Source organism: Canis lupus, chromosome 29 (assembly GCF_011100685.1).
Source record: "Canis lupus familiaris isolate Mischka breed German Shepherd chromosome 29, alternate assembly UU_Cfam_GSD_1.0, whole genome shotgun sequence".
In the NCBI taxonomy this organism is placed as follows: domain Eukaryota; kingdom Metazoa; phylum Chordata; class Mammalia; order Carnivora; family Canidae; genus Canis; species Canis lupus.
In genome coordinates, this window is record NC_049250.1 from 28,186,351 (window position 1) to 28,213,849 (window position 27,499).

A 27,499-nucleotide genomic window follows, 5' to 3' on the forward strand; every position below is an offset into this window, starting at 1 on the left:
GGAAAATTTCCCAAATGGCAAGTCACTGGGCAGAATTTCTAGAGGAGCAGGTCACTGCTGCTACCTCTGCTACTCAAAAAAGGTTTAAATCCACTGGGTAAATAAATAAATAAATAAATAAATAAATAAATAAATAAATATTTAAAAAAATAAATCCACTGGGTAGGTGCTTTTTTACTTTCTAGAAAATCTAAAGCTAGCCAAAATATGCAATTATGAGGCTGAGGATGCATTCACAAAAGCCCTGAAACCATTATCTCAGAGGGAGCAGATGCTCCTCCATAACCAAAACAGCTGGGAAGGTCTTTCTCTGGAGGAACAGAACCACATGTTTGTAGACTCTATCTAAGCCTGTTAGAACTGGGCTTGCGAAGTAGATTTGGATGAGCTCTGGGTTCAACTGTGTTCTTAAAACTAGACAACTAGTTCAATTCCATTACAGAAAGATTCCAATATGTTATCAAGTTCACTTTTCTACAAATATCTCATGAACTGCATTTTGAAAGCAGGATTGATTGTACTTGTCCTTGCTATTTATAGCACACACTAAGTCCTCAGCCAGCTGTGGGAGGATATGGCTACGTTTAGATTCCCATCTGAGTTGTGTGTGACAGTATCTGGCACCCTTTCAACAACTGTAGTCATTGCTTGGAGACTGAGCACAGCGGAAAAGAAGTCAACTTTTAATGTCAGCATATCACACCCTTTCTAACATTTTTGAATATGAATGAGGCAGTAACAGTACAATTAACCTTGATCTTAACACTCTGTAGTCAGACAACTATTTTACCAAAAGGTAGTATCTATCGCAAAAAAAAAAAAAAAAAAAAAAAAAAAAAAAAAAAATTAATCTAATTAAAAAAAAAGAGCTTTTCAGACCGGACAAAAATACCTTCTTAAAAAGTGATAATTTTATGTAATTTAGGGAAAAGATCCCAAAATAAAATGTTCAAAAGAACATACAATGAAAACTATATCCAACTTTTACACCTGTACTTTAGACGTCCAATTTCCTTCCCTGCAAACACAATAAGCATGTTTTTACTTATCTGTCCAGAGAGTTTTTATGCATTTATACACACGTGTGCACACACACACTGTTGTACACCTTGCTTTTTTTTAAAAAAAAAAAAAAACAGTGCATGCTGATTGCTCCACATCAGCTCACAGAGACGTGCTTAATGTAATTGTTAATGGCTCTTTTCCATGCAATAATGTCTACACTGTTCAGTGAACCCTTCTCCACCAGGAAGACCTTTTTGGGTCTTCTCAGTGTGCAGGTATGATACAGAAAGGCCTCCATAACACAACCCAATCGGCAACCATTCTTTGGCCTGAGTTCTCCACTCCAATTAAACTGACCTACTGTGGCTCTTGAATGGCTAATCCCTGCTCTTTCATTAACTCACTGCCTGGCTGTGGACAGGTGATCTTACCCTTCTGCCCCGGGTCTTCTCAGCCACAAATGAGGGGTGGTACAGGGAGGGGAAGAGGTGGGCCCATCGGAAGATGGAAGATCCTTTTCCAGATCTCCCATTCTGTGAATCTGTGACTAGATGAGGTGAAAGGGCCTTTCCAACTCTATACTTCGATCAGGAATTTAAATTTTCATGGGTTTGATCTTGTTTCCTCAATTGTCCATGAGTTTATTATTAAGGACAAAACTATCTCTTTGGGTCCCCCAGAATGTCCTGCTAGAATGCTTGCTCCAGAAATGTTTGTTCGTTTTCTGGGTTATCACTTCAAGTGCTACGTATTATTAATAATTGCTCCAATCCTATTACTTGAAATAGGTCAGTTAACCCAGTTTCTTTCTTTTAGGACAAGTGATAGGAATTATAAGGCTGGTGCTCTATCAGAACTATTGGAAACAATTTTTGATTTTAGCTTTAGGTCCTCAGCAATACATCCAATTTATGCAATCGATGTATTCCTGACATGACACATAGAAATATTATTAATAACTTGAAGGGTAAAAGTTTAGAAATAAAGAGGACATTAAGAATGGTAAAATTCTACTTTTTTTTTTTAATAGATGTGGAAAAACAAGGCCTGGAATTTAAGTGATTTGTCTAAGGATTGTGACTCAGCTAGTGATAGATAGAAGCAGGGTTAGAACCTGGGTCTCCTGGGGCACCTGGGTGGCTCAGTTGGTTAAGTGTCTGCCTTTGGCTCATGTCATGATCCCAAATTCCTGGAATCAAGCCATATATAAGGCTTTCTGCTCAGTGGGGAGTCTGCTTCTCCCTTTCCCTCTGCTGCTCCCCCTGATTGTGTGCACACTCTCTGTCAAATAAATAATAAGTAAAAATAATTTTTAAAAAATAGCTTAATAAATGTACTTATCTCACAAGATGGTAGAATGGTCACATGAGCTAATGCCTATGAGAATTGAGAGTAAAGCACCAGGAACATAAATGTCATCTATAATTTTTTTTAGGTGTATAAATGATTTATTAACAGACAAGGCCTATAGCCTTATTTCTTCTTGGATACACCCATGGTGCTAACACAGCACTCTGTGGTCTTGGTGTGCTGGCCTTGGACATGAAGTCCCCAGAAGTGGTGCAGCCCCCTGTGGGCTCGAATCTTCTTCAGTCTCTCCAGGTCTTCACGAAGTTTGTTGTCCAGACCATTGGCCAGGACCTGGCTGTACTTTCCATCCTTCACATCCTTTTGTCTGTTCAAAAACCAGCCTGGGATCTTATACTGGCATGGACTCTGCATAATGGTGATCACACGTTCCATTTCATCCTCAGTGAGCTCTCTGGCTCTCTTGGTGAGCTAGATGTCTGCTTTTCTCAACACCACATGAGCATATCTTCGCCCCACACCCTTAATTGCTGTGATGGCAAAGCCCATTTTCTGCCGCCCATCCATATTGGTGTTGATTACTCACAAAATGTGCTAGAACTTCTCAGGGATCACTAGAGACATGGCGGTGGCCCCAGTGGCGGCATGCAGGCCTCCTGTGGAAGAGCTGTTATCAATAATTATTAAAGATCTTCATAATGAAAGTTTATTTTGGGTTTAAAATTTTTTTTTAAGATTTTGACAGAGAGAGAGAGAGAGAACGAGCATAAAGAGACAGAGCAGAAAGCAGAAGGAAAGGGAGAAACAGACTCCCTGCTGACTAGGGAGCCTGATGTGGGGCTCAATCCCAAGGCTCTGGGATCATGACTGGAGCCAGAAGCAGACGTTCAATTGACTGAGTCACCCTGGCACTCCGAAAAGGTCATTTTATAATATAATTTCCCCTTCAGTTGATTTTTTTTTTTTTTAGAGGAGAGGCAATTGGGTTTAAGTATCAGGTTTTGTTAAAGCCAGACACACCTCTGTTACCCTAGCTGAGGTCACATCCCCTCACTGGGAGAGTAGCCCATTTTTTTGCTCATCTTTCAGTGATTATGAAGGTCATGAAAAATGCATTTTTGTCACCCAATATATATTAGTTATTGCTGTTAAATAAAGGGGAAATTAGTGAGTTAAGAGAAGAAAGCATTATTAGTGTGGGCAGTTTATTCAGAAGGGTAGGAGAGTAGAAACCACTTAAGGATTGGATATACAACAATGTACTATGACACGGGTTAGAAAATGGCAGAAAACTAATAAAATACTGCAAAAGGACAGGGGCAAAATCCACTTAAATTCACTTTGATGAAAAGAACATTCTTACAGAGGCCCAACATACAACTGTGGCAAGCCAATGTGAAGTTTTAAAAATATAACTTCAAGTGTCAAAATGTAATCACATATACCTAACGAATCAAAAGATATGTTAACGGTAATTAATGTTTTGTATATTCCACTGCAATCATGAATTTTCTGAGACTAATATCATTTTCTTAATTGATCTCTAGAGTATAATGTAAACCATGTCAAAGCTCCTGAGTAGGTACTTAATTGCTAAGTGTAGGAACAGACAAGACTACAAGCTCCTAAGACCCAAACCATGCTTACTTTAATAAAAAGCTCTTTGAAACATATTCCAGCCCTTGTCTACTCTCTTCACCTCCTTTAACCACCTGCTGTCCCCTCTTATTCTCACTGTAGCCTCCCAGGGAAACTAGGGTGGTTTGACTAGATCACTATCAACTTCCTGTCGCCAAACTACCATGACAACAGCCTTCCTCTTCTCCCTGGACCTCCTTTCTGTTTTGAAGCATCCGACTCTTTATTGGAACTTTGCACTCTCCAGGTCTTCTCTTCTCCCTGGGACTCTACTCTTGCCCTCTGCGGCTTCTTCACATCAATATTAAACACACTCACGCTTTCCCCAACTGCAGGTTCCCATGTAGCACTGCTCTGATGCTCTATCCCTTATATCAGACATGGCCAAAGAGCTCCATTTCTAATGACCTATTTCGTCCTCTGCATTCCTCACCTCCCAAATGTCCACATCCTCTTTTTCTCCAGGAATACTATTTTCCCTCAAGGTATATCCACAGAAATTTTTATAAAATATTACACAAATAGTACAATAAAAGAAATACATAGGGCACCTGGGTGGCTTAGGCAGTTAAATGTCTGCCTTCAGCTCAGGTCATGATCTCAGGGTCCTGGAATCAAGCCCCACATTGGGCTCTCTGGGAGTCTGCTTCTCCCTCTGCCCCTCCTCCTGCTCATGTGCATGCTCTCTCTCAAATATGTAAAATTAAGGGATCCCTGGGTGGCTCAGCAGTTTGGCGCCTGCCTTTGGCCCAGGGCACGATCCTGGAGCCCTGGGATCAAGTCCCAAGTCGGGCTCCTGGCTTGGAGCCTGCTTCTCTCTCCCTCTCTCTCTCTCTCTCTGTCTATCATAAATAAATAAATCTTTAAAAAATATTTAAACCAATATGTAAAATTAAAAAAAAAAGAAATATATAAAATTTGCCTGCAGTACCACTACATAAATTGTCCACATGCTTCCATTTCCCCTGTCAGTAGGTTTCTTGTAGTCACAGCTCCCACAGTGACGTTTTGGTTCACTCTAGAGATAAATCATAGCCTGCTACAAAAACAACTACTCTGGCTTCAAGAGGCCTTTCACCTTCTCCCTAGGAGATTGTTGCCTCTGCTTGTCTGAGTATATTCTTATTAAGGTCGATAAAGAGTTCCATGTTGCTAAATCTAACATGTTCTTAAATCTAGACTTAATTCTCGACTCCTTAGTGTGTTTGAGGCAACTGATCACCCCTTTGTGACACCTTCTCTTTTGCTGGTTTTGTGACGTTACAGTCTCCTGGTGCCCACCTACTTTGGTTGCCCTTTCTGTTTCCTCTGATGGCTCTTTCTCCTCTGTTCTTCATGTAATTCGGGAGTTCCTAAGGACTCTATCCTGAGTTCCTTTGCTTTAAAATCTTTAAAAGCTCTCCTTAGGGGATTTCATAAGCTGTTGGGGTTTCCATTTCCATCTTCATGCTGGTGATTCTCAAATCCATTTTTTTGGCAAAGGCTTTTCCCAGAACTTCCTATCTATCTAGTGGTCAAATGGATACGTCTAAAGTCTTTTTCATAATAGGCATGCAAAGCTCAATGTTTTCTAAAACGGAACTCATTGTCTTCCTACTTCCAAATATTTACTTTCTCAAGTGTTCTCTGTTTTAGTAAAGGCCACCACCATCCACTCAGTTGCTTAAGTCATTGATTTATCCTTTACCTACCTCTTCCTTACCATGCTCCCTCTTCTGATTTATTAACCATCAGGACTTTCCCATCTATCTCCTACACACTTCTTCAATCCATTTACTTACCTAAGTTGTCACTGTCACCACCACAGAATGCTGCTAAGTCCAAGGTATCATCATCATCTTTCATTTGTATTCTGTGACAATCTTTTACCCTGCCACTAAAGCACATGTGATTATGTCTCTTCTCCCCTTACACTCTTCAGTGAATTCCCATTGGTCTTAGGATAAAAGCTTGAGTCCTTAAGAGCCACAAGGTTGTGTGTGATCTTCCTTCTGCTATGTTGTAAAGGTTCATCGCATGTCATTCTGTCCCTCAAGCTTTCCATTCCAGACATGGAAATGTCCCACTCCTTCTTACCTTGGGACTTTGCCTGGAATATCTTAGCTTAATGTTCAGGCCCCTACTGCTCTGTTCTTTCTCTGTCATCTCTCACAATTCTCCAGACCCTCCCAACCCAACGCTCAACATAGTTACCCTATTCTTTAGCTTTTAGTGTAAATAACCCATTCTCAAAAAAGGCTTTGTGAACCAACCCTCTGGACCCTTAGGAGACAGTTTGTGCTCCCTCTCACTATTACCATTATATCTGCAGAAATTTTCAATGCCTTTCCAGCTGCTCATCTGTGTGCTGCACGAGGGCAATAAATTTGCCTGACACAGGTATAGAATAAAAATTTTTTGGAGAAACTTATTTTTCAGGGATCCTTTACTTCTGGCTATTAACATAAGATTTATTTACAGTAAGACATTTGAAAAATGCCTTTCACTCATTAGACTATAATAATTGAAAGTATGAGGATTTTATAAAATGCTTTTGAAAAAAAAGTGTAAATTAATTGAAGATTTAGGAGAAAAAAAATCATTTCCCTCCCAAGACTTTCTGTGGAGAGACTTTCACCTGTGAAAAAGAAAAAAATATTTCCTTTTTTTTGTTTAAGATTTTATTTATTTCTTCATGAGAGACACACACACACTGAGAAGCAGGCTCCCTGCAGGGAGCCCGATGTGGAACTTATACCAACACCCCAGAATCATGCCAAAGGCAGACAACTCAACCACTGAGCCAACCAGGCGTCCCAAGAAAAAAGATTTCCAAAATGAGAAAACCTACTTTGGGAATCAAAATCCAATCAATAATACCAATAGCGGCCACTTATTTGGTGCATGCTACTTTCCAGGGAGAGTCCTCAGTGAGAGTGCATCAATTAATTTGTAATAATTTTAAAAGGTGGTTACTATTTTTACCCTTACATTAGAATGTAGTTGCTATTTCTGTTTATTGCTCTAAAAGAAGTATGAGGGAACACTCTCAATCCGTTGCTGACACACCTCTTAATTAGGTCATATTTTACAGTTACATTAGATTCTGATAATGACTGGGATTCCTTCCTGGCTGGCTCAGACAGATCTCAGGCCATACTGCCAGAGGATTGTCTCTTGTCATGTGCTGCCTCTTGCATCACAGATTCTTCTCTGGTGGATTTGGCTCCATCTTATTTCCTTACTGCCAGAGGAATTCATCTAGTCATGCATTGCCCTTGAGGCCATGGTAACTAGTCCTTGTGATTTTTTGAACACTGTGGTTCCTGAACAGTGTTCAGAAAAAAAGAAGTATGCAAGGGGCCCATGCTTAGCTCCTCTGGAGGTATAAAGGATGGGAAGCAGTGAAGTAAGAGAGACCGGAGAATAACATATCCTGCTTCATTCATTCACCCATTTATTTATTAATTAAATTTATTCCACAAATATTTATTGCTTATCTACCATGTGCCAAGTTGCCTATTGGGTGCTGGGACTTAACAGTGAATGAGAAATTCATGTCCCCAAGGAGATTATAGTCTAGTCATAGAAACAGGTAAGTAAATATAGTGCACACTGTTGAGGGAGCACAAAAGAGGAGTATTATAATCCTATAGTTATAAGGGTTATGAACCCAATTCAAAAATTGATTAGACAAAAGTATTAATATTTACTGGCTTAGGGAAAGAAGGTTGGAATAATGATGCTCTGAGGACAGAGCTATAGCAAGAACTCGGTACCAACTGGAATCAAGCACTAGAATATCCCCAGGAGTCTTGTATATTTTTTCCACACATAGGCTTTATTATCCCTACCACAAACCAGATCTCTCCACATTCACATTCAGGTGAGAGGTCAAGAAGAAAGGCCTCCATCAACTCGAAGCCTCACATCAACCTAGGACCTGACTCAGAGAGGACTGGATCCTCTTTTTCAATTACAATCTAAAAATCCTCAGGGAAGAACTCAAATCAACCCACTTTGGGTCACATGCCCATCTTAGACTGGTGATTCTCAACTGTAGGCAGTTTTGCCCCTCAAGGGATATTTGGCAATGTCTGGAGATATTTTCTATTGTTATGACTGGTGGGGGTGGAGAGGGTGCTATTGGTATCTAGTGGCTGGACACAAGGAATGCTGCTAAACATCCTACAACATATAGGACAGCCCCTCCTCCCACAACAAAGAACTATCCAGTACAAAATGTAAATAGTGCTGAGATTGAGAAACTCTCTTCTAGATCAATCAGTTGTGATGTGGGGGAGGGTCAAGAGGGACATAAAAGGCTTTCTTTAAAAGTGAAGTATTGGCTGCTACTTAAGGAGGAGTAGGAATTAGCTAGGCAAAGAGGAACCAGCGAAGGCTGATCCATGGAGGGAAGTACATGAGCAAAGAATGAGGACTGTCCAGAACAGGCTTCCATAAATATCACTAGTAACTCCACCTCTCAATGGTGGTATCATTCAATGGTATCATCATCTTGCAAAAACAATTAAAATAATACCAAGAACAAATAATACATCATATGCATTTCCTCTACTATATTAAATTTTTAGTGAAGGGCTAGTGTTTTATCTGAAATTTATTTCTATTTATTAGGAGATTGTTTCAGTCAGCTATTAAAACACATCAGTGGACAAGACCTAGTAGTTAGGAGCACTGACCCTAGAATCAGACAGACCTGGCTTTGAATTCAGGCCCATCACTTCCTAGGGGTGTCCATGGCCACCACAAGTGGAACTGGCCAGTGCTAGGGAAATGCGGAAAGGAGGACATCGATGTGGACGAGTAGTCACAGCCAGCCACTTGAGACAAGTAGGTGGAAACTAAACCTTTTAGGATGAATAAAATTTGGCAAATAGAAGGGAGTAAAGTATTCTAGGTAGAGAAAGCAGCAAGCTCCAAGGTCTGGAGTTAGGAATGAGTATAAATGTAGGTAAAATAAGTCCAAAGTAATTTTAAGATACAATCTTTTTGGTGTTTGTGTGGGAAATGGGAAACTAGAAGATGGAGTGGACTTGAGGAACAATCAGAAGTTTAATTTTGGACACAAATCAGCATATCCTGCAGAATCTCTTAGTAGAGGCATTCAGACAATAGTCAGTTATGGGCAGGCAGGATTCACATTCAGGTGAGAGGTCAAGAGCTGGAGCTGTTGGTGCATGAGAAAGAACTGTTCCCTAAGGTAAAGAGGTTAGAGAGGAGGAGAAAGAAGAAAACAAATGCTGTTGCAGGAGAAAGAAAGACAGAAGGAAGAGAAGAAAAAAAAAGAAGGAAGAGAAGGGGAAAGAACAGATGAGTATGTGAAAAAAGAGAGAAAAGAATAAAACCAAGATGATGTGGTGTCATGGAAACCCAGGAAGGAGAGAATTTGAAGAAAGAGTCCTCAATCATCAAATACTGCAAAGAGGTGAAAGGTGATCAGAATTGCTGTGGAAGTGGCTGGACAGTGCAACTTAAGTTTTGTATTTCTGGTTAGAGGGTGGAGGGAGGCATGTCTTTGAAGGAAGCCTGGGGGTAGAAGCAGGGTGAGAACCTGGAGACTGCTACTATACAGTAGCCTTTAAAATTTTTGGATGCAAGACCACGATGCCCACTATCATTGCTATTATTCATGTTAATTTGAAATTCCTAATGCAATGCTCAAGTGCAAGAGAAAGAGGTATAAAAATTGAAAATAAGTTAGCAAAACACACACACACTGTTTATAAATTATATTACCTTCTACCTGTGGTGCCTCAAAGATTTAAATAAAAAAAACTATTAAAACTAAAAACAAAACAAAACTATTAAGGCTAATACAATACCTGATAAAGTGATTAATTAAAGTACATACACATGGCCATCAGTTAATTAAAAAAAAAATCCAGTTTACAACTGAAACAGAGGGACTAAAAAGGGCTAAGTAGAAGGATATGAGATGTCCACTACTTTAAATGTATCAATCATCCATAAATTAATATACAACTCCAATCAACTCCAATCAAAATCCCAATGCACTCTTGGTATCATTTGACAAAACAATTTTAAATAACATTGAAGATAGAGGCTGGATCCTACAGAGAGAGATGGTAAAAAATACTCCTTGGTGGATTAAAAGATTTTAGGAAAGGGATATTAATATTCAACTGTAAGTCTCATATATTCAATATAAACTTTTTCCATTTTCTCATTTGGTAAAATCTGCTAAATATAGGAATGTCTTGTGTGACAGTTTCAAGAAAAATCGAACTATAGGGGTAGAGTCCCACCTTTAGATTGGTGGGGAATAAAGAAAAAAAAGAACAGCTTGAGAAGGTGGATTTAAGATTAAATTCGGTAGAATCAGAACTGGGAGCCAGTTTAAGAGACTGTAACCCCTGGGGGAACTTGAAACAATCTTAGAGCAGGAACTGCAACTCCAGGGAGATGAGGGAGGGGCCTTGAGCCAACCTACTCTATAAGCTCAGAGTGAAGGGTAACTTTGGCAGACATCTCAGGTTCATAGGTAAAAGTTTAACTTTTCTAGAAATTCCCTGAAAAAAAGACAAATTATTCCTAGTGCTTATTTCTGTAGTATTGAATTATATATGATTTTTATTTTGTTTTTATGTTTTTCAGTTTTCTACAATGAGCACGAGTTACTTTTATAAGAAAAGTCTAGGGCCATCTGGCTGGCTCAATGGGTAGAGCATGGGACTCTTGACCTTGGGGTTATAAATTTGAGCCCTACACTGGGTGTAGAGATTACTTCAAAATAAAATCTTAAAAAAAAAAAGAAGCTTGTCAGTGAAAAATAGAATTTGGAAGAATGGGCACAAAGCAGGGTTTTTTTTTTTTTTTTTTTTTTTTTTTTTTTTTTTCAAAGCAGGGTTAAGTAAGCTTTTGACGTTCACTTGCTTGGTGCTTTCTAGAAGGGTAGAATCATAGCAAATGATTCTCTCAGTGTCTCATCTTCAGCCATAAATATTGATCATTACACTCTATCTCTTGCCATCACCAAGGGTGAACAACACATCTTTACCCATTGATCCCTCCCTCGGCTGACTTTCCACACAGATGATGCCAATTATACACATTGAGTTGGCTAGCTGTTTCATGTGCTTAACTATTGTTAACTAGGTTGTTGACTTGTCTATAAACTTGTCTTCTATTTCTGTTGATTTTCCTGTGGTACCTAATAGGTATCAAATTGTGCCTTTTCTGTGCAAGTTCCTTGAAGGCACTCACATCTGTGTTCTGCATCTATTGTAATACTTGGCACATAGCAAAAACTCAATAAATGTTTGGAAGCAGTGACCTCATTTGGCTTCCAAACAGCTCAGTCAGAGAGAGGAAAAAAAGATAATGGTGATAAAAATAAAATATCAAGAATTACTAATATTTATTGAGTACATCCCATGTACTAGGCATTATGCTAGACATTTCACACAGTGTATTTCATTTACTCCTCAGAACAACCCCAAGAGATAGGCACTATGATTATTTTAGTTTATGAATAGGGACAGAGCCTCAGAGAGGTTAAATGGTTTGGCCGGTGTCTAAGAAGCTGCAGCGCAAAGAGAATTGAGGTCTCCTGATGATAAAATCAGGGCTCTTTCTATTATCTTCTTCTGTCTTTCATGAAACCAAGTTTTGTCTCAATATATGGAATCCTCTCCTTGTCCAATTGAAAAAAAAAATCTGAGCCCTTAAAAATGCAATCTAAAGAGTCTAAAATAGGTAATAAAACCACTTTGCATAGTATAAAGAGTTAATTCATTAGTACTAAAGTCAGCAGTCCATTAACACAAAGATTTCAGGCCAATAGAATAAGTTTGATTGTGAGACTAACTTACTAGATCATTAAATTTAGGAGGGGAAAAGGATTTGATTCCAGTTTGAATGTGACCTATCTACACTAATGCCCCATCTTTATAAAATATTATTATTATTATTAAATATTTTTTTATTTATTCATGAGAGATACACAGAGAGAGGCAGAGACATAGGCAGAGCTGGAGAAGTAGGCTCCTCTCAGGGAGCCTGATGCGGGACTCAATCCCTGAACCCCAGGATCATGACCTGAGCCAAAAGCACAGCTCAACCACTGAGCCACCCAGGCATCCTGATCTTTACAAAATACTATAAAATTTAATCTCTATATTTAAAGTGACGAGGGCCATATTTGCGATTAAGTTTCAGCTATGAGGCAGACCGGAGTGTCTCCAAACCACATCAAATGAATTATGCCTTTATTCCCTAGACTTTCTGAATTGGTTCTTTTGGATCATTTTCTATTACTCCTTGAGCAGAAATTTGGGGTGAATGTGGAAACAAGTATGCATCTTTGTTTAAAACCTTTGATAGGTCCTGCCTGTGCCCCCAACCTGTGCTACATTCTGCTTGCCAGCCCCATCGCCAAGCCTCTAAAGCATGCCGAGGGCCCTCAAGCTTGCTGGCTTACACAAGGAAAACATCCAGGGTAGGTATCATCCCCTTGTCCTGCCTTACCCTCCCTCCTTATTCTCAAGGGTAGGCATGGAGCAAAGGCAGGTTTGCTTGAAAATCCGCCAGGGGTAGCTCAGCTGGTAGTTGCATACATTGTGTATGCATTCTCTGGTGGACCAGAGCACCACTTGGCTGGGTGTCAGAGGAAGAGAGACTCCTTTCATGCCCATATCCCCGGCCATCAGTATGAGGCTGGTTAGTGATCACAACTGCTCGTGATCTAAATGTGGCAGAGTGAGAGGCAGTGGGCATGAGTGGGCACAAGTGGGCAGAGAGGAGAGAGAACTGGAGGCAGATTTGGCAATACCTAGCTTAACTTCCTAAAGCCCTGGGATGACAGGAGACAGCCTGACTGGTTTCTTTTACCCTGCCATCTCCCATCCTGGGACCTGGGAAGAGTCTAACCTGTTCAGAATCTTTCAGTACTTGAAAGCAGCAGCAACAGTGGGAACTCTAAGAGATTTTATAATGTATTTTATTCCTCTGCGATCCCAAATCCTCATATAGCATATATATTAATTTTCTATTGCTACCATAACATATTACCACATGTGTAATGGTTGAAATATGACAAATAGATTAGCTTACACTTCGGCAGGTCAGAAGCCCAAAAGGAGTCTGCTGGACTGCATTTCTTCTAGAGGCTCTGGGGGAGAGCCTTGCTTTTCCCAGCTTCTAGGGGCCCCTCGCTCCATTTTGAAAGTCAGCAGCAATATAGCGTCTCCTCTCCTCTCTGAGATCCTGCCTCCTTCTCATAAGGACCTTTGTTACATTGGGCCCACCTGAATGATCCAGTATAATCTCTGTAGCTCAAATGCCTTAATTTAATCATATGTGATTTTAAGCTGCAAAATACTTGATGTCACGTAAAGTAACACATTTGTAGGTCCTGGGGATTAGGATGTGGGTGTCTTTGGGGGCCACCAGTCAGCCTATTACAACACGTAAATCTGATTTTTCATATTCACATATCTAATCTTCAAACACATTTACAGAAATGTATATAAAAGTAGAGGGCTGCCTGCAGTGAGGCAGAAAGAGGTTTCATTAGAAAATAAAATATGACCCGCTCCCATCATTTTAAGAAACACTATTTAGTTGGTTGGTTTGTTTTTGTTTTTAAAAAATCTCTCATCTTTTTAAATAGAATGAGGAATCAGAAAACTGTAAGAGCAGGGGAGACACTGGGAAAAACAAAACTGCTACCCCGTATTCTAAAACAGAGAGTGCATTATTAAGGTTACTTCTTGTCTTTTAAGTGTGAACAGAAAAAAACAAAAACAAAAAAACCAAAACCTAATTGAATAAAATCAAGGGATTTTTAACTAAATTTCCTCTGACATTTATGTATTTTTTTTGGAAGGCTTTTTGTTTCTTTGTGAAATTGAAAAGGCTTGTACTGAGGATAAAATTTGAATCTTGGACCCTAAAATATCTGATTATCAAATGTTTCCTTTCCTTGACTTAAGGAAGCTGCTGTGAGGACTATTTTCTGGGCTACGTGGTATCACTGGGTATTTATCAGAATAAAATTGCTGACCCTTTAATATCCAGAGGTGAAGATTTATGGTGAGCAAAAAGAAGTGTTCTCTTTAAGCATGGAGATGAAACCAAAGTTAAATTTTATTGCATTTAAGAAATTGTGAATGGGGTTCTTTAATATTTATTTAAATTTACCAGTATTACTTATATTTATATCTGGCTGCTTTACTAGATAGCTATGTCACCTCTTAAAAAGAAGAAGAAAAAAAAATGAGGAAGAGAAATAACTCCTTTGTCACTCATCCCTGTCATGATATTACTTCTGGGAGGCCGTCCTAAGGCATTCGCTGGAGACAGTGGAGCCTGCTTCTAGGCAAAATTCATTGGAATAGATAAAAGTCTCTGCAAACTTGAATCGATAAAGTGGCAGTAAATGTCAGATTGCATCCCACAGATAGGAATGCAAAGGAATTCTAAGTCCCCTTTTGGGATAGGTCGAATTTACTGAATCTTCAAGATAATGTAATTACTTTAGGGAAAAATCTTTATAGGTAACCATGGTCATATATAAGTCATACTTAAAAAATAGATTTATTTATTTGTTTGAGAGAGAGTGCACACACACGAGTGAGCAAGAATGAGTGAAGCAGGGGGAGGAGCAGATGGGGAGGGAGAGAGAGAGGGAAAGAATCCTAAGCAGCCTCTGAGCTGAGTGGTCCGAGGGACACGGGGCTGATCCCCACTACCTGAGACCATGACTAGAGCTGAACCCAAGAGTCCACGATGCCCATCAACCGACTGAGCCATTCAGGTGCCTCTATAAATCATACTTTTTCCTGCCTTCACCATTTCTTCCCCTTCCCCTGCTTTATTAATCTAAACAATAATTATATGTTGGTTTGTGCAGCATTTCTTCTGTGTCAGACACAGAGCATTTCACATACAACGTTTCATTTGATTCTTACAATGCCCCTGTAAAATGGGATTCTGTTATCCTCAGTTTATAGATGAGGAAACCAAATTTAAGTAATTTTTCCAAGGTCATACAGCAAGCAACTGTCAGAGCCAGCTGGAGCATGAATGTTTGACTCCAAATTCCACACCATTAACTACCGTACTTAATTTTGCATCTTTTATCAGGACACGATTTCTGAATTCCAGGTGGAATTTTTGCATTTTAGATATAAGTAAGGAATCTTAATGTCGTGGAATTACTGGCTAAACTGCCTTTGCTTCCCACTACCTAGATGCGAGACAAGAGGCCACCCCTCCTGGATCTGGAACAGGCTTCTTCCTCTCCATTATCTGTGAATAGGGCTTTCGAGGCAATAAATCACTCTGTGGTTTTTCTTCTCCCCTTCAGACCCACAGAGGCCCACTTCACACTCTGAATTCCATAGACATCAGCCAGCTTGTAGGCAGTGTAGCTGTCACTAAAGAAACGAAGTCATGTTACACTCTCTTTCAAAAGCAAACAAACCTGTGCAGCCCCATGAAGCACGGCAGTCAGATGGGGAGTGAGGGCAGCCCCCATGCCGTGAAAGTGGAGTCTGTACCAAGGAGAGGCAAGGCTGCTTTGGGGAGTTCGGGGACATTCTAGGCTAACTTTGATTCCTTTTTCTGGCACCCTGTTTCCCCAAACCACCCTCTGCTACCCAATCAGATGAAGAGACTCTGGTGATTTGATATGCTTGGTTTGAGGTGCCAGGGACGCCTAGATGGCATGTATGACGCAGGACCGCCACATGAGGTTGGGCTGTGGGGGTACACACAGGAGATCTCAGTCTGTGTACCGCCTGGTGTTCTTGTATAGAAATAAAACCAGGTTGGGATGCCTGGGTGGCTCAGTGGTTGAGCATCTGCCTTTGGCTCAGATCATGATCCCTAGGTCCTGGGATCGAGTCCTGCATTAGGCTTCCCATGAGAAGCCTGCTTCTCCTTCCGCCTATGTCTCTGCTTCTCTCTCTTAGTCTCTCGTGAATAAATGAATAAAATCTTGGGAAAAAAAGAGACATAAAACCAGGTTAAAACAAATCTGCGGGTCCTTCAGTGGCAGCACGTAGATGGAACCAGGGGACCAACCATAGCCCCTGTGCTGAGAGGGTGAATGACTCTAAAGATTGTGCTGATGGGAGCTTCAGGTCCTAATGGGCACTGGCTACACCAACCCTTATCCCCTGGCCCTGCCTCCTTAACGTGCTGTCTAGGTACCTGGTTTCAAAGTTTGGCGCCTAGGAAAATGTACAAAATTCAGTACACATGGTGGTGTGCAGACCAAGATCTGAAAGCATGAGAAAAGAAGAGGAAAACACTAGTCTTAAAGGCTCTCACATTCTCCCTGAGAACTATCAATTAATCCTTTTCCTCTTTATTTGTATTTTTATTTTTTAGGCAGAGGGAGAAGCAGGCTCCCCATGGGGACCTCAATACAGTACTCAATCCCAGGACCTAGGGATCATGATCTGAGCCAAAGGCAGATGCTTAACCACTGAGCCACCCAGGGGTCCCTTTTCTCTCATTTTAAAAAATGAAAAATTTTATTCTCTGTTCAGGAGCAAAGAATGTCACTTAATGGGTGACATTGAAAAAGAACAGCATTAGACACCAACAGTTCTTGGTGCTATGATTAGTAGTTGCTGCTGCTTGTCATAATACATCAGAAAAACAGCAACCCATCTGTTCCAAATTGATACAGCAAAGGCGCAGTAAGAAGTGTTTATCAAGATTCTGTGGGGAAGTGTCTGCATTTTATGGCATATTGACGTGTGTGCCCGCACAGCTAAAAGATGTCAGATGCCAGCTTTCTACCTAGTTGTGTATCATGTAACATCTGTCACCCTGATAGCTAAGAGTTTTGACAAGTGGGCTGTTTTAGCATGAAAATGTCCAAGTGGGATGAATGTCTTCTGCTGAAAGTTTAATGCCACTTCCAATCTACAACGCCACTTGAGATACACTGTACTGAGGATGTAATAGGAAATGGAATCAAACCACCACTCCAACCCACAAAACAAATTGCTATTAACACCCTGTGTTGGCGTCTCCCAGGCACTTCGCACTAGCGGTAATTAGCAGCACATAATTGCTAATGACTAATTACCTTGGCCTGTGTAGACATCAGGAGAATCAAAGTAAACTATTGTCCAAAAAAGCCTGACTTAACAGATACATAGACAGTAAAACTCCAAGTTTTAATAGCTTTCAATAACTCCTGAGTTGGGGGGGGAGTATTCGGGGAGTGGATGCAGGGAGGAGGGGGAGGTGTGGGCAGGGAAGAGAAGGTATGTGAATCAATTATTATTTACACGGGAGGAGTTAGAAATGGGCAATTCTCAGCCTCCGTATGCTAATGTCTCAGAAAATACATTTTCCATTCTTAGAGGCTTACGAAGTTTCTGTATACATTCACTTGAAGGTCTGGTTCTCCTTTAGACTGTTTGTCAGGGGGTGTGATACCTAAAACTTACTGCAGGAACATCTGGTATCCTTAATAAAACATGTCAGATAAATGGGTGACTTCTGGGCAGCATATGTGGCTATAAGAAGATATAAATAATTCACTTTTCTGGAAAAAAAAATCTATCAAGGTCAGAGAGATGACTCTTTATTACAAGGTGTAAATGAGGTGTCACAAGAACACGGGGCCATGCCTACCAAATTGCCCCTCACTGTGTCCTTGAGTGAGAAGCAGTCAGGACTCCAACTATACAGGAGGGCTGAGGGACGCCGGTGGAGCTAGCAAAGCGGACTGGACGGCTCGTTCTGAAGTTGCATTGATCGGACAGAGTTTGGGCTCGCAGGTTTGTTTTGTTTTGGAAGATGACTTTGGGGAAAGGGAGGTTGTAGGGAACTAGAGTCCATCTCCCTTCTCTCCCTGCCCCCAGCCACCCCCTGGAACTGCCAGGGAGGTGGGGGGCGGAGGGGGGGGGAGGAAAAGGGTTCTTTGAACATCTGTATTCCTGCTGGTTTCCCTCACTTCCCTGATGTAGCTGACTTTTCTTAGAGAAGCAGGAGGAGGGCTTGAACCTCTGTCAGTTATTCTCACCTACAGTTAAATGCCTATATTCAAACCCTGTTGATTGTTTTTATAGAACTGAGATGTATACCTTTCTGTTGAAAACTTAAAAGTTTAGCTTCACTTTTATACTATTTTCAATCCTTTAAAAGGAATGGAACCACCAGTGGTTCTATTGGGTTGTTTTTGGTTCTTCTTTGAAAACTCCTATATAATACCTTTCTCAATTCTATTCAAGCACCAGAAAAACTGAACAGCACACTTTTTACTAACTTAGAGTCTTTTTAATTTTGACTACATATTAAGAAGGGGAACTAAGATCTTAGACCTAAAATACTGCATTCTAATTCTAACTTCTCCACTCCAGACTCATCATAAAATATACACGTTTTATAACAGAGCACTACCAGAATTAGTGAGGGGTATCTCTTTTTTGAAAGCTAGTCTGTTTATATTTTCCATATACTATAACATGTCAACACTGTAATACTAAGTGATTCAGAATCATTTAAAAGTTCTGGCTATTTAAAATGCAACTCGATTCTGACATGGCAACCAAACAGCTCTTCACTTCTAAGACTGTGGTTACAATAAAACTAAGGAGGTAAGTTAATATTCTTAGGCTCCTAAAAGTCAGAGATTACTCCAAAACCCTAATAGTTTAGGGATAAATGACCTTAAATATCCCTGTAGATGAATCTTTTTTTAAAGATTTTATTTATTTATTCACGAAAGACACACACACACACACACACACACACACAGAGAGAGAGAGAGAGAGAGAGAGAGAGGCAGAGAGAGCAGCAGGCTCCATGCAGGGAGCCCGATGTGGGACTCGATCCCCGGGTCTCCAGGATCACACCCTGGACCGGAAGTGGTGCTAAACCACTGAGCCACCTGGGCACCCCCTGTAGATGAATCTTATCACACACACATCACAAACACCAGTGCCAAACAGAGACAGGATAACAGGTTAGTACCCTTTCAAAAGGATACTCTTTAAACATCTATTCACTGTTTATTTTTTTAAGTTTTAAAAAAAGTTTTATTTATTTATTTGACAGAGAGAGAGAGAGAGTGCGCACAAGTAGGGGAAGCAGCAAACATGAGGGAGAAGCAGGCTCCCCAGTGAGCAGGGAGCCCGACAAGGGGCTCAAGATGAGGATCATGACCCAAGCCAAAGGCAGATGCTCAACCACTAAGCCACCCAGGTACTCCGGAAGCACAGTATTTTAAAGTTGATTTTTCTTTTTTAGCTCTCGATCTTTTTTATTCCTACCCTTTTTCTGAATGTGAGGTATCTGGGAGTCTCAAGAAACAAAGCCTGGAAAATGAGGCCATCTTGCCAGCATGTTTCTTAAGTCATTAAAGTCTTGACAAGATTCAGGCTTGTCTTTAATTGTGTCAGTTTAAATTTTTCTAATTTTCTTCCCCTCCTGTGTCAGGAACATTTTGTGATTGGGAAGAAACTTTAGAAAATTATATGGTAAGATGCAATTTTTTAAAAAATAAATTGCTGTAAAATTGTCACTCAATTTGTAGAGACAACAAATTTAAGTGTCCAGCTGTATTAGTCTCCTATTGCTGCTGTAACAAATTACCATACGTTGGGTGGCCTAAAACAACATGTTATTTTATGGTTTTGGAGGTCAGAATTCTGAAATGGGTTTCAATGGGCCAAAATAAAAAAATTGGCAGGAATGGATTTCATTTAGATGTTCTAGGGAGGTACAGATTTCCTTTTGCAGCTTTTAGTGGCTTACTCTCTTTTTTTTTTTTAAGATTTTATATTTCTTTTTTCATGAGAGACACAGAAAGAGAGGCGGAGACACAGGCAGAGGGAGGAGAAGAAGGCTCCATGCAAGGCGCCTGATGTGGGACCCGATCCTGGGAATCCGGGATCACGCCCTGAGCCAGAGGCAGATGTTCAACTGCTGAGCCACCCAGGTGTCCCCTCTCTTTGCTTTTGATGCATGGTCCCTTCTTCCATCTTCAAAGTTAGCAATGGCGGGTCTCACATCAGATACTGACTCTTCTGTTTCCCCCTTTCACATTTAAGGGACCCTGTGATTATACTACTCCCTCCCCCCATAATCCAAGCTTATCAACCACTGCAAAGTCAGCTGATTAGCAATCTTAAATCCATGTGCTACTTCACTCCTCTTTGCCATGTAATATAACATATTTACATGTTCCAGGAATTAGACACAGACATCATTAGAAGGCCATAATTCTGCCTACCACACCATCTTAAAACATCCATCTAAATATTATAAGGCTTGGAGTATTCTCTCTTTCAGTATTTATGCCTAACTGGCCATCTACTCACTAGAGTTCTGGACTTGTTTTCCAAAGAATTTCACAGTCGGGGCCACTTCTTATTAGGGAACTGGCGGTAGAACAAAAGGGAAATGGATAAGGATCATCTAATTCCCCTGAGTTCACTGAAACACTCCAGGGAGAAGACTGAAAACGACAGACCAGAAGACGAAGAGTAAACATCATTGTCTACTCTGACTCATCCCATTGCTAGATATAAACTGAGCAAGTCATTAAATTTAATCCATTTTGACTTGATTCAAACAAGCAACAACAACAAAAACAACAACAAAAAAGGAGGGAATATTGGGGATGTCAAACTTGGAGACCCTGTGTGACTTCCTATCATGGAGAGGGAAATGAGACAAGTTCCAAAGGAGAAACTAAAATAAGGCAAAATAAGGCGATGTCCTAACAGATACACCACAGAGCAAAAGGGATACAAAGGAGGGAAGGGATATGTTTGAGGAGATGGGCTTCTGAGATGACTCTGATGGACGAACGGCACAGGTTACACAGGATGAGGTGCCAAGCAGAGAGGTTAGAGGAGCAAAGATACCATTACTTGACTCCAAGTTTGACATTCTCCAATATTCTCTCCTTCTTTGGTTTTTATTCTTGTTGCATTGTTTCCCAACTGCAACAAACCTATCTAAATCAGGGTTTTATAACCTTGTTATGTTTTACGTTTGAGGCCGGATAATTATTTGTTGAGGGAGACTGTCATGTGCATTGTGCAGTGCTTACCAACATATCTTGCCTCTACCCACTAGATACTTAACAGCAATATCTGAACAATCCCCTGCTGGGCACAACCCAGAGGATCTCCAAATATTTCCAAATGCTCCCTGAGGGGCAAAATTGTACTCCCTCACCCCTTTTGAGAGCCAGTGATCTAGATTTGCTCTTAATATTTATCTCAGATTATGATTTGGGACCAATGTAAGGCTAAATGCTTAATGAGTCACAGCTAAATCAACATAGTCGACAGTGTTTAAAGGGCCTTGTTTCTTTAGATAGTGTCTAGACGATTCAAGATTTAATGAGCAGAAGCTCTAACAATATGTAATTATTAACTGTGGGAAGTCAGCCAGTCCCAAGCACCCCTAATCTGGAGACACAGCCATTATGTGTAAAATAAAAGGCATAATGTTCCAGGGGGAGAGCCCACCTGGCTGCCCTTCCCAAGGGATGGGTCTGATGAGCCCAAGAGGAATTCTTGCCCCTTTTCATTCCTCACCCTCATATGGAAGCACCTTCTTAATTAGTGTCCCATCTCAAGCCACATAAATGTCATTTTTCTATATATTCTTTTACTTGGAAAAGCAAGTTGGAGATGTTTTAAAAGAATCATTGTTTTTCGGGGCATCTGAGTGGCTCAGTCGGTTAAGCATCTGCCTTCAGTTCAGGTCAGGATTTCAGGGTTCTGCTGCTCTCTCTTCCTCTCTCTCTCTCTCTCTCTCAAATAAATAAACAAAATCTTAAAAAAAAAAATTGTTTTTCATTACCCGTTGTTAATGTGTGCTCTCATTACGCTTACTTCATCCCCAATTATCACTTTGTCCTTTATCCCTTCAGTTAGCCCAAGGATGCTGATGATACCATCAACTCATTTAGAAGTGAAATGACAGTCAGAGATGGGGTAAGATTAAGGAATGGGGTAGGAGTTATAGCTACCTATTGAACAAATTACTTGTTAAAAAAATTATTTCTAAAACAAACAAATTATTCCAATTTAGTTCCCCTGTGGATACTCTGGGTGCTTCGTTCAAATTGCTTCCATCTCTTTCAGCAGCTCAGTTTTTTACATCCCCCAGCTTCTGCATGCTTTGCCAGTACCTGTAAGTGGAAGAGGACTGTCCTTTGGCAATGAAACTGCTAGCTGATAGGGAAAACAGGAACTACCCAAGAATCTTCATTTCCCCCAGGGTGGACAGTAGAGGACAACTGACTGGCGTGGGTGCACAAAAACCAGCTCATTGCCTTAAGGTGGGGCAAACTGTAGTGTAATTTATATTCCAGAGCTCCTCACAGGATCAGGCTGTCTGAGACTTAACTTGAAACGGCTCTTCTGCTTGGCTTCTTGCCTCTCCTTATCCTGTTTCTTCTATTTCCTTACTAGTTTCTTGTGGGATCATTTCCTTAAAAAAAAATTACTTGAACTCAAGTCCTTGGTTCAGGGTCTGCCTTTTGGACAATCCAACTTACACTTTCTCCTAAAATTCCTTCACCAGAAATTTAAGATAAAGATTTGAGGGGCACCTGGCTAGCTCCATATTGGGTGTAGAGCCTACTTACTTACTTACTTACTTAAGAAAGAAAGATTTGATCACGCCACTCTCCTGCTAAAGCTTCCAGTAGATGTTCACCACCTACTTGATGCCTTCATGTGGCATTCAAGGCTGGCCCCTATTTACCTTGCCTACCTCTCCAGCTGTAAGTCTCAACTCATTCCAATTTCCTACTCTATGGTTCAGAAATGTTGAACATCTTTGGTTTCCCATTCATCTCCTTTGTCATCTCTTTGGTTTCTGGTGTTTCCATCATCTATGAAACTTCTAGCAGCCTCTCAGCCTGCACAGACCCTCCATGTGGGCTATGGATAGGTCTACTACCCTACTGATCACTTTCATTGCATTTACCACATACTTACTTCTCATTTGTCTACCCAACTAGACAGTGAGATCCCTAGAAGCAGAAAGCACGCCTTCATCATTTTAAAATCCCTACTGGCCAGCGCAATGCCTAACACATAGAAGGCTGTTGTTAAAGTTTCTGAATGAATTCACATAACCATATTTTTCCCTGCAGAGTAACCAGAGATATGAAGGTAATTATAGCAGCATGTACTTCAATTCTATCACATGGAAACTAGAAACCCACTCTTAAAATAATAAAAATGGCAAAGACTCTCAAAATATTTATGCTCCTGGCAGTCAAGGCATAACTACTACAGTGGTTGAACTGATTAGGCAAGGGTATTAAGGCTGCATCCTACAACATATACCTTGGGCTTTTTTGCTAAAAATTCTTGTACTCCATCTCAGATGATATAACTGGCTGGTCAGAGCCTTTATGTAACCCTTGTTTTTTTAGTGGCTTTGTTTACAAAGTATTTTTTTTAACTTTGTGGTTCTTGTGGACTCCACAGGACTGCTCCCTGATCTACCTCCTGGATTAGGAACACAGTCTGCTAGCTCCGCAGCAGCCACTCACCACCATGCCTCATTCCTTAGCTGGGTTGGCATAAGAGAAAATGCCACAGGAAAAACAACGGAGAGCTAAAATAAGCTCACTTGGTTTTATACTGCCAGAAACTATTTGGGAGAATAATTCAACATCCATCAAATATGAAAATGTCAGAATTAGGAGAAAAAGAAGTGTATTTGAGACTTTTAAGGAAAAGTCACATCCCATAAATTGGAGAAGGGTGTTTGCAACATTCAGAAACTTGGCAATAGGATTTGTGGCATGGAGAGCCAGGGTCATAGTGGGGTGAGAGGCCAGACATTCAGTTGAGCAAGGGAAGGTTTTTCCTTTATGGTCCACATCTGGAAGATATCGAGCCAGAGCTACACTGGGAGCACCCAGAGAATCACAACCTATGTGTCATTGGAAGTCTGATTGAGGGTCCTTTCCTGTTTTATGTTTCTCAAATTATGGCCTGTCTGCTACACTCCCATCGCCTCTTGCCAACTCAAAGACATTGTACTGGTAGTTACCCCTCCCCTTTCCCGCATCACCAATTCTTCTCTCTCTTGGGTCATGCTCATCAGCATCAATCCTGTTATTTCTTTTTTGTCTCCCAAATCCTCTCTTATCCCTCCTTTTCCCTTTGGTTCCTGGGCCATTTCACTCCCCTCATTATAACAAGAGTCCTTTAAAAATTTTTTCTACACTGCTGTCTCCAATTACTTCCCTCACACACTTGGTTTAATTCTCTCCAATGAGGCTTTCCCCCCCTTACTCCACCAAACTTGTTAAAGTTACTGCTGACCATCACATTGCCAAATCCAATGGTCAGCTCAGTCCTCAATTTACTTGATCTGTCAGCAGGATTTAGCACAGGTATTCACTCCCTTTTTTAAAAACACTTTTCCCAGGGGTGCCTGGGTGGCTCAGTCAGTTAAGTATCTGCCTTTGGTTCAGGTCATGATCCCCGGGTCCTGGGATTGAGCCCCAAGTTGGGCATCCCGCTCAGCAGAGAGTCTGCTTTTCCCTTTTCAAACTCTAACCCTCTCCCTCCCCCTGCTCGTGTTCTCTCAAATGAATAAATAAAAAACTTAAAAAAAATAAAAACACCTCCTCCCCAACAGTCTTCTAAGGAAAAAAAATGCACACTCTGGTTTTCCTCCTTGCTCATTGTTCTGTCCTACTCTCTCTATGCTGATTTCTCTTCCTCTCCTTGGCTTCTGGACATTGAAGTGCTACACGCTCAGTCCTTGGAACTCTTTTCTTTTCTCTCTACTGTCTTGGTGAATTCATCCAGTCTGGTGTTTTAAAAACCACATGTATGGCAATGACTTCTAAACTTGTATGTTCAGTCTAGAATTTTCCTCTGAACTCTAGATTCATATCTGCCTACCCAATATCTCTACTTGGATGTCTAACATATATCTCAAATTTAACATGTCCTAATTGAATTCCTGGTCTTTCCCTAAAAACTCCCCCATAAGGTTTGCCCCATTTCAATGTTATCCTCACAGTTGCTCAGGCTTAATATCTTGGACTAGTGCCTGACTCCTCTCTTTTACTCACACCCCAAATACAATTCATGAGTGACTCCTATGTCTCTGTCTTCAACATCTACCCAAATTTGGTCACTTTTCACTATCTCTACTGCTGCCATTACGGTCTAACTAAATCATCATCATCTCTCTCCTAGATTATTGCAATAACCTCCTAATTGGTCTTCCTGCTTCTACCTACTTAAAAATGACATCAAACCACATTCCCATGCATTCCTTATCCTTCTTCCTTACTTTGTTTCTACCATTTGCTAACATTTAACTTAATAAGCGCGCACACGCACACACATACAGAGCTATAGTTTACATACAATTCAAAACACTCATTTTAAGTGTGCCTTTTGATGGGTTTGACAAACTTATATACATGTAACTACTACCACAATGAAGACATAGAACATTTCTATCAGGTCAAAAGTTTCCTTTTGCCCCCTTCTTCGCAGTAAATTTATCTCCCCAACCCTAGCTCCAGGCAACAGCTGATGTGCTCTTTAATGTTGGGTTGGGTGTGGGAGAAAGAACAACATGTTTTATTCTAATGGGAAAGATCCAGTAGAGAAGAAAGATAGATCATGCAGATCACTGTAGATTATATTTGCCTTTCCTAGAATTTCATATAGATGGAATTGTTATAGTATATACTCTTTGTGTCTGATATCTCTCATTCAGCATATTTTTTTTTTGAGATTTATCCATATTATTGCATGTATCAGTGGTTCATTTTTATTTCTTGGTATATTCTATTTTAAGGATGTACCACAACTTATTTATTAATTCAACAGTTTATGGCCATTTGATTTGTTTCCAAGTCGAGACTCTTATAAGCTGAATAAACATTCTAGAATGTTTCTGTATAAAACTTTGCATGGTGGGCAGCCCCGGTGGCACAGTGGTTCAGTGCCGCCTTCAGCCCGGGGTATGATCCTGGAGACCCGGGATCGAGTCCCACGTCAGGCTCCCTGCATGGAGCCTGCTGCTCCCTCTTCCTGTGTCTCTGCCTCTCTCTTTCTCTGTGTCTGTCGTGAATAAATAAATACAAAATCTTTAAAATAAAATAAAATCTATAAAACTTTGCATGGATATGTTCACATTTCTCTTGCGTAAAACCCTACAATTGCTGGGTCATATGGTAAGTATATACTTAACTTTGTAAGAAACTGCCAAACCGTTTTCCAAAGTTATTGTACCATTTTACATTCTCACCAGTAACGTATGAGCATTCTAGTTGCTCTTACATCCTTGGTAACACTTGATATTTTCAGCCTTTTTAATTTTAGCTATAGTAGTAGGTGGGTAGTGGTATCTCCTTGTGGTTTAAATTTGCATTTCTCTATGACTAATAGTGTTAAGTGTCTCTTCATTTGTTTATCAGCCATCCATATATCTTCTTTGGTAAAGTATCAGTTCAAATCATTTGCCCATGGTTTTAATTGGGTTATTGTTTCTTATTGAGTTGTAAGAATTCTCTATATATTCTGGACACATGTCCTTTGTCAGGTATTTGCACTATATACATTTTCTCCCAGTGCACAGATTGCTTTCATTTTCATGCTGGTGTCTCCTGAAGAAAAAAACATTTAAAATTTTTTGGTGCAGTTCAACTATCAACTTTTTTTCTTTATTATTTGAGCTTTCTGTATCTCAAGAAATCCTTGCTTGCCTCAAAGTTGCAAAGATTTTCTCCCATAACATACTGTATATTTTCTTGTTTTATTCTGTCTCCCACAAAATTAAAAAAAAATGCTACCAAGTGGTCTAAACTGCTAGAGAAATATTTCAGTCATACCCAACTGGATATGTCTATATTTTCCAAGATATAGCTTAGTTAGACCCTATTTTCTTAGTTTGCTGATGAATTTCTATGAGGAAACAATCTAGTGTAGTGGTTAAAAGCAAAGATATGCAAAATAGACAAAGCTGGAACTGAAATATGCAGCCTATGCATAGTGGCCATGATTGGGTAAGTCACTTCACTTCTCAGAGTCTCTTTCCTCATAGGCAAAATGGAAACAATGACAATTTTATGACATAATACACACAAAGCCCCTGACCCAATTCTGGGCACATGGACAGCATTCAGTGAATGTTAGATGCCATTATTATTATATTATTATTATTATTATAAATTTGAAACCTCTAATGTGAAGTTAGCCAACAGGATATGGTAAATAGTATTAATAAAACAGTCAGAAGTTAAAAGTATTGCTATTATTATTATTAAATTATTACAGAAGCATTTCTCAAATAGTAATGAGCCACACGTTTCACAGTTGGCGGTATGTTTTCCTAACAAAAATTTGGGGGTGTTTGTAATTTGTTAGAGCCATATGTCAACAGATTCCTTCCAAACTTCTAAGAATAGAATAACCTCAAATTATTTTTACCACAAAAGGGCCATCTAAAAATGTCTTGGCTGGTGCTGCTTCTGTTTCATAAAGTCAGGTCCTGAAGAGTTTCTGTGAATTTAATGTATTTGTATCAATTGTTTGTTTGTTCT

General features: G+C 40.1%; 1 long non-coding RNA gene and 1 pseudogene across 1 annotated transcript in view; both read right to left on the reverse strand.

Moving 5' to 3' along the window:
• Positions 1–2,449: 2,449 nt before the first annotated feature.
• LOC102156848 overlaps positions 2,450–27,499 on the reverse strand; it is a 116,271-nt pseudogene continuing 91,221 nt past the window's right edge.
• LOC111093193 overlaps positions 24,633–27,499 on the reverse strand; it is a 33,257-nt gene continuing 30,390 nt past the window's right edge. The window contains exon 5 of the long non-coding RNA XR_005381145.1: positions 24,633–26,563. This is a non-coding gene — a long non-coding RNA (uncharacterized LOC111093193). The remainder of the gene's footprint in view (positions 26,564–27,499) is intronic.